The sequence below is a fragment of the Mesocricetus auratus genome, unplaced genomic scaffold (genome assembly GCF_017639785.1).
Source record: "Mesocricetus auratus isolate SY011 unplaced genomic scaffold, BCM_Maur_2.0 Super-Scaffold_100003, whole genome shotgun sequence".
Classification (NCBI taxonomy): Eukaryota; Metazoa; Chordata; class Mammalia; order Rodentia; family Cricetidae; genus Mesocricetus; species Mesocricetus auratus.
Window position 1 is genome coordinate 37,754,398 of NW_024429188.1, and position 12,567 is coordinate 37,766,964.

The 12,567-nt window shown below is 36.2% G+C and overlaps 1 protein-coding gene across 1 annotated transcript in view; it reads left to right on the forward strand.

The window, feature by feature from the left end:
* Positions 1-2,811: 2,811 nt before the first annotated feature.
* The window catches only part of LOC101833185 (protein PPP4R3C-like), a 131,800-nt gene continuing 122,044 nt past the window's right edge, over positions 2,812-12,567 (forward strand). The window contains exons 1-2 of the mRNA XM_005080067.3: positions 2,812-2,910; positions 6,255-6,359. The gene's annotated coding sequence lies outside the window, so the exon portion shown is untranslated. The remainder of the gene's footprint in view (positions 2,911-6,254; positions 6,360-12,567) is intronic.

Below are 12,567 nucleotides of genomic sequence, written 5' to 3' on the forward strand. Positions count from 1 at the left end.
GAGCAATATTTCCACATAATAGTGACTTCTCTACTATAGATGTGCCTTAATTTATCCATAAAGTAAGAGGTTAGGATGGGTGTTCAAATATTCTTACCCCCCTCCCTTCCCCTTTAGCACCCTCTGAGATACCTACCATCTTACACCTGTCAAAATGGCTAAGGTCAGAAATACTGAGGACAGCTTATGTTGGAGAAAAATCTGGAGTCAGAACACTCCTTTAACGGGGAATGTTCTTGTGTGTATATGTTTCTTTTATTGGTTAATGAATAAAACATTGATTGGCTGATTGGCTAGACAGGAAGTGATGTAGCTTGGCAGAATCAGGATATAAGCAGGGAAAACAGGATATCGCTGTCTTCTCTGCAGAGACTCTGAACAGTCATGTAGCAGGCAAAGGAGTTGCAGGTCCGGCATTTCCGGGTAAGCCAAGACCACATAGAAATACATGAAATAGTAGTTATGGGTTAATAATTAAGATAGAGATATCCAATAAGAAGCCCTAGTTAGTGGCCAATATTTTTATAATTAATATAGTGTCTGTGTGTTTTGGGGGGCAGAGAAGGGCAGCAGGATCTGCTGGGGCAGAAAACTCACATTACACTCCTTCACTGCTGCTGGGTGTGCAAACTTTTACAGCCACTTTAGAAATCAGTATGGCAGTTTCTAAGAAAACTTGGAATCAGTCTATCTCAAAACCTAGCAATACCACTTTTGGGCATACACCCAAAGGATATTCTGTCATATGAAAAGAAGACTTGTTCAACAATGTTCATAGCAGCATTATTCATAATATCCAGAACCTGGAGATAATCTATATGTCCCTCAACTGAAAAAAAGGTGGTACATTTACATAATGGAGTGTTACTCAGCTGTAAGAAACAATGACATCATGAAATTTGCAGGCAAATGGAGGGAACTAGAAAAAATATCCTAAGTGAGGTAGCCCAGACTTAGAAAGACTAACACAGTATGTACTCATGCATAATTGAATATTAGACATAGAGTAAAGAATAGCCAGCCTACAATCCACAGGTCCAGAGAAGCTAGGTAACAAGGAGGACTCTAATAAGGACATATGAATACTCCTGGGAATAAGAAATAGATGAGATCTCCTGGGTTCTCTTCTGTAATGCAGTCAACACTCTCTTCTGTCTGCAAAGCTTTGATAAGGCAATGGCTATGGAAAATTCACTTGGAATATCTAAAAATGAAAATATAAGACCTAATAAAATTGCTTCAACCTTATTTTAGGATTGTGTAAGTAAATGTAGTGTTATCTTTTTCAATGGTCTACTTGGCAGACTTCATATTTTATCTGATTGAAGGCCAGGGAAATGATGTGACTGTCATTGAATAATTAATTAGGATAGGCAGAACAATGCTCTAAAGTGATTACATAAGTAACTCAATTGCTGTAGTTTGTATTAGTTCAGCCCTATGACTAACTTTGAAAAGATTACCTTTATAAAACGGATCACTCAGAGAGCATTGCCACCCTAAAATATTAAACAGAATACATTACAACAATCCATCCAAAACCAAACACTCTACTTTTAGTATGCATTTAAATAGCTTCCCATGCTTCTTTCCATTATCTTTAGTTTCTAATGGTTTTTGTTTTGATTTGTTTGTTTGTTTGTTTTCCCAGACAGGGTTTCTCTGTGTAGCTTTGGAGCCTGTCCTGGAATTCAATTTGTAGACTACGCTGGCTTTAAACTCACTGAGATCTACCTGCCTCTGCCTCCCAAATGCTGGGATTAAAGGTGTACACCACCTCTGCCTGGCTTATGTTTTATATGTAATTTTGTTTTCCAAGACAGATGTGTCTAACTCCCTTTTGTGGACTGAATGCACAGTAAGATATCTATGGATGTGCCAGAAACCAAAAGTTTAAATTTTCTTTAAACATCCTGAATTTTTGCAAGTTTTGTAACCCAGTTATGCATTTATCAAGCATGAATTGTGTGGATGACATGTTACAATGTCAGAGACATAGATCATGCAGAAAGCTATTTTCATTCTGAATCCTTTTGTTATGCATTAAGATAAAATGTTTAAGAGCTTAATTAAAACTTTTGGTGTAACATTTAAATTTCAATCTTTTTTCTGAGTTCTTTTTTCCCTAGAAATTCATATTCTTTGAAGTTTCACTATATCTACCCCATGAATTATTTTGAAAATGTACTACTGTGAACTTCATATTTCATTTTGACTTACTGTAGTTAAAAGCAAAGAAAAAAAGACAAAGGTAAAAGTAGCATTAGAAAATAAAGGACACCAGGAAAACAAGGCCCACACAATCAGCTATGCAGGGCTCCTAGGAGTTCATAGAGACTAAAGTGGCAATCATGGAGCCTGCCTGGGATTGAGTTAAGTTCTTTGTATATTATGTAGTGGTTGTTTAAATTGGGATTCTTGGGGGACTCCTAAGTGTGAAAGTGGGTGTCTCTCTGACTCTGCCTGCTCTAGAGACCATTTTCTTCCTACTGGGTTGCCTCATCCAGCCTTAATGTGAAGGGATGTGCATAGTTTTACTATGACTTGAAATGCCATATTTGATTGATGTCCCTGAGAGGTCTGATATTTTCTGAAGGGAAAGGAGGAACAGTGCATATGGGGTAGAGGGGATGTGTGTGTGTGGGGGGGGGGGATGGGAGGAGTGGAGGGAGGGAAGGCAGCAATTGTGATGTATTGTATGAGAGAAAAATAAAAAATTTATTTTTTAAAGGTCACACCACACACTGTAATATAACTGGGGGTAGCATCACAGAATGGGCTAGGGTCTCATAGTTTCTTCTCCCTCCACTCTTCCCAGATCCTGCCACCTTCCCTCTCCTCCAGCTCCTCTGGTACTCTTCAGAAAAAGAGAAGGTCTTCAGAGATATCAACTGAACACTCCATAACAAGGTAATACTAGGAACAAACCCTCATATAAAGTTTGTGTGAGGCAACCCTGTAGGAGGAAAAGGGTCTCAAAACAGGTAATGAATCAGAGACACCCCTACTCCCACAGTTATGAGTAAAAAAAAATAACCCAAGCTAAACAACCATAGCATATATGTAGAGGACCTAACACAGATCATTGCAGACTCCTTTGTTGCTGCTTCAGTCTCTGTGAGCCCCTATGTGCCCTGCTTAGTTGATTTGTGGGCCATGCTCTCCTCATATACCCAACCCCTCTGGCTCCTACAATCCTTCCTTCCTAATGTTTGACTATGGGTTTCTGTATCCACTTCTATCAGCTGCTGGAGGAAATCTGTAATGACAATTGGTCTAGACATATGGTGAGTTTTTTTTTAACATAAATGAAACCAATATAAAAACTCCTTCATAGACATGACCAAAAGCTTGTGATTGCCAAACTTGTCTCATTGATAATATTAGCTATCACATATTGCTTTGGGACTATTATATTTCTAAATTTTCTTCTTCTTCTTGGTTGATATCACTGAAAGTAGGTTCTCACATAAATTTGGAGGGATTCTTATCAAGAGATGATAGATACTGACAAATACACTCACTATAATATTTAGAATTGTGTGTCGGGGCGTATTATGTGTATTTTCCCTTTAAGGATGAATACTTGAAGTATGAGAGAAGATAGATGTAAATTTGAAACATACTGGAAATTGGTCATCCAATGTTCTAACTAAAATTGTGTGGGATGTTGCTTAAGGATTTAGTGAGAATCACAATAGAAGAAATTCAAGGTAGAGGGCTGGGGAGATGATTAATCAAGTCAAAGCAAATGCCATGAAACTTTATGATGTTGTTTCAATCCTGGATTCCATGTTAAAAAAAACTGGATGTAGTGACTCACATCTTTAATCCGAGCCCTGCCGTTACACACCTGAACTGTGGTTGGAGACAGAAAATCAAACTGAAGTTCCCATACATTATTGCAGAAAAGATGTAATAGATAGACACTGAGTCCAAAAAAAGTTAAAATAAGAGAACCACTCCAGAAAACTTGTCAGCTGATGTCCATGAAACACACACACACACATACACACACACAAAATAAATGGATATTCAAAAAACAATTTTAAAGCAAAATAGGATGCCAATGTAACAACTAAAACTTACAGTAACTGGAAGACTTATTTAATTTTTGTAATTAAAAATACATTTTAAATCATCATTTTACTTTATGTGTATGGGTGTTTTGCCTGCACATAAGTCTGTGCACAATATGCATGAAATGCCCATGGAATACAGAAGAGTGCATTGAATTTCCTAAGACTAGACTTACCCTTTGGGGCCTGGAGTTAGCAGCTTTCCTTAACTGTGGAGGAAGAAATCCACTACCTATTTACGTATGTATCCTTCATGACTCCAAAACCCAGAATCATGTGAATGACACTGAGATGTTTGGCTGCCTGCTTCAGCAGTACCCTGCCCCTCTTGAAACACATTTGCAGCAACTTTTTTGTTAATTCCTTAGGTTTTTTCTTTTACAAACTAGAGTCTTAGCTAAGTGGGTATCCCCCTGAGGGCACCCTTCCCATTATACTAATGCAGATTTGGCTTCTCCTTAGTAGTGCTAATGTCCTTAGCAATTACAGCCTCCCTCCCTGCATAAGAGGTTGGCTGTAACCTTTAGCTTGCCAGTTGTTCTTTTCCCTTCCAAAACATTTTTACTTTTTTAAAATTTCTTTCTGTCCCATTTGTTCTTTTTCATTGTTGACCTGTATAAGTGTGATTACTAATAACCACATTACAGAGTCAATATTAGACTGTTTTGAAATTTCTACTGCCAAAAAATAGTCCGTTATATTTAAATTTAGCTTCACATCCATTCATAGAACACAATCAGGATTTAACCACATTCTTTGCCAGTACATGAAAAGAACAGTCTCCCTCTCAGTCACTAATTTCGTTTCCTTCTAAAACATCTTGAGTGTGTCCTCCATAGTCCACAGAACTCTCAGCAGTACTGTCTTACAGGATCTTAGCAGGATGACCTATTAAATGTTCTTTACAGTGTAAAACTGCTTTTCTATTCTAAAGTTTCAAAGTCTTCCACATTCCTCCAACCCTCACCTCCCATACACACACGGGGTCGGGGGACAGGCAGGCAGACACACCTGTCACAGAAGTAGCCCAGTTCTTGACACCCTGTCTTAGTTACTCCTCAGTTGCTATTCTTATAAAGAAATTGTTTAGCTGGGATACAGATCCAAAGGACTGAGAGTACGTGATGGCAGATCAGGAACTTCTGAGCTTTCAGAGCTTGAAATCCAATCCAAGCAGGAGGCTGAGAGAAAACCCTAGGAATGACAAGAGACTTTGAAACCTCCTAAACTTCCCTAAGCAGCCACCAAAGGGGAATAAATATTTAAATGCCTGCAAAAGGAGACATCTCTTTGAAACTAACAAAGACCCCAAATAAATGGAAATTTCCTCCAGCCAGAGGGGATTTTATCTCCTGGAAAGAGATTTCACAGGGTTCTGAGGACTTGTCAGACCACCTTAGACAATGATGTGTCAACATTGGGCAGCACCACACCTTGACTTGAACTGCTAATTAGATTTGCATACCCTTGACCATATTTTTAATTTTAATCTCACTTCCCTTGCCAGGAGACTGACTTAGCAGCTTAGTTGGATCTCTTTGTCCATTTCCCATCGTAATCACATTGAATAAATCCCATTTTTTCTGGAGTTTCGGGCCTGGAAGGGCCATTTTTTTCTGCTTTGCAGGGTGAATGAATAAATAAATAAAACAAAACTCAGGAACCAAAGTATTAACACATTCCCCATGCACTGAATTGTACTTATAGACTGATTATTAAGCAAATTAAATTATTGTGTTTTCTAATATTGAAGGCATGTGATACGGTTTTATCTTGAAAAGGCAATAAAGCTCTATATTTTAAACCAAAAAGAAAAAAAAAACAAACAAAGCTGAAAGGATGGGATCATGGAATAATTATCAGAATCACTCGTTTTCCATTCTTAAGTTAGAAACATGTTGTAGGTGATTCAGAGGAATCCACTATGGGTGACTAAATAATCACTGTCTAAGTAATAAATGACAGGTTTGGTGCTGTTCACAAACTGTGCTTATTATTGTTTGTGTGTATATGGCTTCCTGGTGACATTTTATTTTTACCAGCCAGTGCTTATATGAAAACTGCACTCTAGCCTCAGAAATGCTTTGCCTGACCAAAGAGATCCAAACTATGCTGGTTTGGATACCTAATGCATAGTCTTTAACTACTGATTGAAGGCTTTTCATCTGGTTTCAGGAATATAGAAAACTCTAGTTCCTTTGCTGTGGTTCAGACAACTTCGGATGTTACCTACAGTGTGTCTGCCTACAACCAAAAGAAGGAACATTCCACACTGCTGAGGTAAGGCTTAAAATTCATGCTCTCTTCATAAAACAGAAAGGTAAGATTCTGTCAATTCAGGTTATAATTTTATTAAGTCATACATTGCATTAAATTTTTGTTTTTCATAGTGAAAAACTAGCCAACAATACTTGTAGTAAAAGTTCCTGAACTAATAATAAGTCTGGTACATTCCTGGTTCCTGCAGTTACTCCAGGCTATGTCTCCACATCTGAAGATATTAGTTAGAGGCCTCCAATGAGTAAGAACATGTGTGTAACTTTTGTCTATCTGGATCTGGGTTACCTCACTCAGTATGAACTTTACCAGTTCTATTTACCTGCAAAGTTCATGAATTCATTTTTCTTTACAGTTGAGTAGTATTCCGTAGTGTATATGCACCATATTTTCATTATCTGTTCATCAGTTGAATGACATTTAGATTGTTTCCATTTCCTGGCTATTGTGAGTATAGCAGCAATGAATGTGGCTGAGAAAGTATCTGTGGAGCAAGATGTCCAGTCCTTTGGGCATACGTTAAGGAAAGATATAGCTGTGTCATATGGTAGCTTTATTCTTAACTTTTGCAGAATTTGTCACAACTGATATCCAAATCTTACCAAAAGTGAATATTTGTTGTTGGTTGTTTTGTTAATCTTTGCCATTCTTACTGGGGTAAAAATTGAGTATCAAAGGTGTTTTCATTTACATTTCCTGAATCCCTTGGCATGATGAGTAGTTTTTGAGATAAATCTTAGGCATTTTTTTCTGCTTTTGAGAACTCTGTTTATGTTCTAAGCCTGGTTTTTTAACAGTTCATTTGCTTATTATGACTTTTTTGCTTTCTGAGTTCTTTGCATGTTGTGAATATTAATTCAGTGTCACATTACAACTGGAAAATATTCTCTCCTTTTTTTGTGGGTTACCCAGTTGACTATTTATTTAGCTGTGAACTGCTTTTTAGTTTTTATAAAGAACCACTTGTCAATTACTGGTCTTAATTCTGGGGTAAATGAGTCCTGTTCAGGAAGCCCTTTTCTAGGTCCAAATTATATATGCTATGGTCTGTATCTTCTTCTAGCAGTTTCAGTATTTTGGATATAACATGTAGGTTTTTGATGCATTTGGAGTTAAGAGTTAGTTTTTAAAATTTTTTATGAAAGGTGACAGAAAGAAGTTGCAAATATTAATTCTATATTGAAAATCTTGAAAGTATAGACCAATGATTTCCTAAGTTAGAAATAAAAGTTACTGTATTTCAAATGTTTATATAGACCATTTCTCAAAATAATATTGAAAAATAGCTATGTTTATAATATTAAATATTTCATAATTTTGAAAACAACTGCTATATGAAGTATGTTGGAGTTAAGAATAATCTAAATTATTCAGACTGTCTTGACATCATTACAATGTAACATATTTTTCATTTTTCATGCAAGCAAAATATGGTATCTGTTACCTAGATAGAAATAATATAAAATAATTTTTAGTAAAGTCATTTATTCAATTGTAATATTAAGTAGCTTTAGCTTACACAGCATTTTAAAGCAACAAGAATATATTCAAATACAATGTCATTCTTTCTAGAGGACATAGGTACAGGTTTTAAAAAGTAAAGAAGTGTGCATGAAGTTGGGGTGAGGACATGTTGGGGAGGGTGTTCATGAAGAGTTAGGGAGTTATTGTATGTATGAAACACTCAAAGAATAAATTAAAATTATTTCAAATTATCCCATTTATTCAGAGACTTCCTGTAAAATAAAATATAAACGTGAATTGTTGTCAAAATGTTAGAGGAAATATAGGGGTAATATATACCCTAGGAAAATATTCAATCCCATTTTTACAACTGCAGAATTAAATGTTATATTGTAAACATTTACATTTCATATATTTTAGGTGATTATTTATATTAGGATACAAGAATATAATAAAATTAGTTGACATTTTTATTTATCATCATTTATTTAAAGTATATAGCACATGAAATTTTGTGTATATTTTATACATATGGAGTTATGGTTTTGGTTGAAAGCTATGTCAGTGTTGGGAACCAAACCAGGTTCCTCTGTAAGAACAATTACAGTTAACAAGTGAGTCATCCTTCTAGTCCTGGCTCTTACATTCTTTGTGTCTAATCTTATGTAGTGTTCTCAGACCCTCTGTGGGGGTAGAATTACTATAGATATCCCATTATAGGTAGAAGAGTCAGTCTCTTATTCTCAGCATTTTGAGCAATTATGCATCTCTCTATTGACTGTTGTCCACTGCAAACAGAAGCATCTCTGAACAAGACTGAGAGCAAGCAGTGAAGCTCTATGGTATAAACACAAATATGTAGAAGGTAAATTGACAGCATGACTATTTAAGAAAAGTACCAGATTCTATCCTGTGACCTCCCAGGCCGTGAGATTTACACCAGAAGTAGAGTATGGGGCATGAAATTCCCTTCTGTGCATTGGCCTCAAATCCAAACAGAAAGTGGTTAATTAAATGAGATACATATTTGCCACACTTGCACCACTTAGCACACATTGCCTGCATGTTAAGTATTCAGTATGTAGGGTTCAGTGCTGGGTAAATCATTGAAATCTTACACCAAACCTTGCTAACAGACTGTATAGTACTCCCTGGCATTATGAAAGCTACCTACATGGGGAGAAGTTTCCTGTTCAGTTTAAGATAGATTTCTCTACGTCTTACAGCCAAAGTGTATTTTTGGTAACCCGTCTCCTACCACCTCCTTTTTCTTTTCCTGTACCCTATCATGGATTATTCTGGCTCTCAACATTCTCCCTTTTCTTTCATTTCACACGTTTTCTACTATGCTTCCACTTATATTTGTTTTGAGTTGGATTGTAAAATAACTGTCATCCATATGGCTTTCTTACTCCTTTCCTTAGAGTTAGCCTTTCCCTTCACTCCTGGATAGCCCCTGAACTCTATTATGCCTCCCTGCTTAGGTCTGTCTGTTCCCCAGGATTTCACATTACTACTTCTTTTTTTTTACCTGTAATCTACTATCCTCGCCTTCCCTATCATGTACTCCCTTAAAAAAACAGCCTGCAGCCTGTTTCTAATTTCCCAGATTCCATTGTGCTCTAAGTGAAACTGATTAAACAGCAGATTAAAAGCTCTGATTTGTATATGAGAGAGAAGACTCAGTGAATGTTTTTTATAGATCTGGGTCACCTTACTTAAAATATTTTTCTCTCAGTTCTATACATTTACCCAGAAATTGCAAATAAAATAATTTAAATTTTCTTTGTAGCCCAGTAACATTTCACTGTGTATATGTACCACATTTTTTTTTATCCATTCATCTGTTGATGATCTAAGGTGATTCCATTTCCTAGATATTTTGAATAGAATAGCAATAAACATAGATGTCAAAGTATGGGTGAATAGAAAGTCTGTTGTATATATGCCCCAAAATAGTATGGCTGCATCGTATGGAAGTGTATTTCTTGTTTTCTGAGAAACATTCCAAATGATATCCAAAGTGAGTTCACTAGTGTAACTTCCTAGTAACAGTGTATTCGAGATCCTGATACACACAAACTGCTATAAGAGTAGTAGGGTTTATGCTTCAATTTATAGGTACATGTATGGATTATCTAAGTAAGATAGCACAGGAAATAAGAAACAGTCAAGCATGAGATTGCATGAAACTGAAAAGCTGCTGTGGAACAAAGAAAATTGTAAGTAAATCAAGAAGCAATCCTATGGCAGACAGTTGGTGTCTATAATATACCAAGAACTAAAAGCAATCCTGGACATTGAGATAGTAAATAACCTAATTAAAAATGAGATATGGTACTTAGTTAATTTTCTAGTACTGTGATAAAACACTACTACCAAGGCAAATTATAGAAGGAAGGGTTTATTTGGAGCTTCCAGCTTCAGAGGGAGAGCAATACTTCACCATTGTGTTGAGGAAATAGCAGGCATGATGTTGGAGCAGAAGCTGAGAGCTCACATTCAGATCCAAAAACAAGAGGTAGAAAACTCACTGGGAATGGCAAGTGTCTTTTGAAATCTGTCCCCAGTGACATATATCCTCCTCATAATTCCCAGTTCTTCCTTAATAGGTCCAACAAGTATTGAAAAATAATGAGCTTTTGGGACCCTTCACATTCAACCCACCAAATCTCACTCCCTGGTCCCCATGGGCTCATGGTCATATCCTAATGCAAAATGTATTTAGTAAAACTTCCAAAGTCCTCATAGTTTTCCAGTAAAAGAGGCAAATAAGGATCTCTTGAGATCATCTCTGCAAAATTCATTATTCCATTACTTTTCAATGTTGCAAAGGCAGAAATAAGCCACATCAAAATATCCGAAGAATATTGTTCCCTTCTGAAACCTTTGAGATAACAGCACTATTGTCTTCCAAATTTCTACCAGGATAGCCCAGTAAGCTCTTTTCTTGTCCACTTCCTCAGAGTTTTCCACATACCTCCCCCCCCAAAAAATCATGGTTAGGCCTATCATAGCAATAACCCATTCCCTGGTATCAACTTCTGTTTTAATTACTTTTATGTTGCTGTGATAAAAACACCATGACTAAGACAATTTATAGAAGGGGACATCTATTTAGGTTATGGGGGCCGTTTGCCCTTAAACCACCACAGAACAGAGGAGAAAACTCACAAGAAGAAATAAAAATTAACTAGGAAGAATTTTTAAAAGTGTTCAACATCTTAAGCCACTAGGGAAATGCAAATTTAAACTAGTTTTAAGATTTTATCTTAGCTAAGAAGTGGGTGCTTGTACCTCTAATCCCAGCACTTGGGAAGCAGAGGCAAGCAGATCTCTGTCATTTCAAGGCCTTCCTTATCTATAAAGTAAGTTCAGGACAGCCAGGGCTACACATAGAAACTTTCTCAAGAAACAAAACAAACAAACACAAAATTAACAACAGAAAATTTCTGTCTCACTCCAGTTAGAATTGCCATTATTAGGATTACAAATAATATCAAATACTGACACAAATGTTGCAGAAAGAGACTATTTATACTTATGATATCTTTCCCTCCTTCGTTTCCTCCATACCTCTTTTCATGGTATCATGACAAGTTAAAATCTTTACAATGAATTATAATACCAAAGTCCAAAAGTCCTAAATAGTCCATGAAAGTCATTTGAGATTGTCAAAATTTGAAACCCATCACTGATCTCGCATCTAGTATAATGAAAATATTCTCATTACTGGTCTTTATTTTACTTTATTTTCCCTTGTAGTATTAACTAGAAAGCATCTATACTAACTTTATTACAGTGTAATAAAAACTGAATTTCATGAGATTCTCAGACATCAGAGGAACTGGTTGTTTACCAAAGCCTTAGCAGTGAATCTGTGACCCTGCTGTCACACTACCAGTGAAACAGTTTTTTAAACTGATCTTTGCCTCCATTATGTGATAAAGGGCTATTACTATTTCTGTAGCTATAAGATATAGATTCTTTTCAGTATCAATTTGTCTAGTTTCTGAAACTTTGTCATTTTACTTTTTTAGAAGTTAAGTACTTAGGAAACATGTTTTATGATTCTTTTTACTTGCTATAATTATTTTATTTAACTCCATTATTGCCAAAATATTCTTTATGTTTTATTACTTACTATTTTCTTTAATTCCATTATTGTCAATTTTTTTTTACTAACATGAAGCACAAAATAGTATGGTATTAGAGATATTAGCAAAATAGAAATAAATACATATACTCACATTACCTCCTACACAAACAACACATACACACACACATACACACACACACACATACACACACAGACACACACTCACACACTCACTCACTATGCCAGGTTCTTGGAACCCCAAACAGACCTCCTTAAAGAACTGACATGCTGATGCAAAAGCGAAGGTTTCTTTTATTTTTAAAGCTGGCCAACCATGATCTCACTGCACTGGGAGGAAGTGAGATTCCCCACCAACAATTAAGAGAAGCTTTTAAAGGGAAATACCACAAGGCTGAAGGCCACAAATTACAAAGTTTCCATGGTTACTCAGTGTCCTTACAGAGTACAAAGAAAGCAAAAACTATGTATCTTAGCAAGATACATTTGAGCAAGATAGGGCAGGGGAATGGGGTTGCAGAGTTAAGGGGTCATGAGTCTGTCAATTACCCCTGTGCAGGGGGATCTTTACAACTGGCAGGGGACTTTCACAACAGGCAATTAGTGGTTAACTTGTTTTCTTTAGAATAA